This window comes from Octopus bimaculoides, chromosome 26 (genome assembly GCF_001194135.2).
Source record: "Octopus bimaculoides isolate UCB-OBI-ISO-001 chromosome 26, ASM119413v2, whole genome shotgun sequence".
In the NCBI taxonomy this organism is placed as follows: Eukaryota; Metazoa; Mollusca; class Cephalopoda; order Octopoda; family Octopodidae; genus Octopus; species Octopus bimaculoides.
In genome coordinates, this window is record NC_069006.1 from 12,576,743 (window position 1) to 12,577,516 (window position 774).

The following is a 774-nucleotide window of genomic DNA, read 5'->3' on the forward strand; positions in this document are numbered from 1 at the left end:
GTGAAAAGACCGGAAGAGGAGGTGGGGGAAAAGTTTATGGATACAGGGTGGGCCAAAAGATTTTTCATGATGATGATGATGATAACGATGCTGTTTTGGTGCGTGACTTTTGGCCCGCCCTTTGTAAGTGTATGCATGCATGTATGTATGTATGTATGTATGTATGTATGTATGTATGTGTGGGGTATGTATAAATGTTCGTTTTTTTATGTGAAGTTATATATGAAAATAAATTTAACACTAAACTGAAGGATTATTCATGATTTCTCTTTTAGTAGAACACATATTTATTAAACTGCTTTCTAGTAAAATTCTGGCAGTGACTGAAGTTTCAGCTTCCTTTCCCTTTGTATATATGTGAAGGCGGCGAGCTGGCAGAACCGTTAGCACGACGGGCGAAATGCTTCGCGGTATTTCGTCTGCCGTTACGTTCTGAGTTCAAATTCCGCTGAGGTCGACTTTGCCTTTCATCTTTTCGGGGTCGATTAAATAAGTACCAGTTACGCAATCGACTTAATCCCTTTGTCTGTCCTTGTTTGTACCCTCTGTGTTTAGCCCCCTTGTGGGCAATAAAGAAATAAATATGCGTGTGTATGCGCGTATATATATATATATATATATATATATACATATATATATATGCGAGTAAAAATAAATACAAAAAAGGTGGGCTTTTTTGTATGATTGTGTATAGAGGAATATATTATTTTGCTTAAAAGAGTTCCAACACTGTCTGTTTTTTATGTTTTATTTATATTCCTGCAGAACCAATGT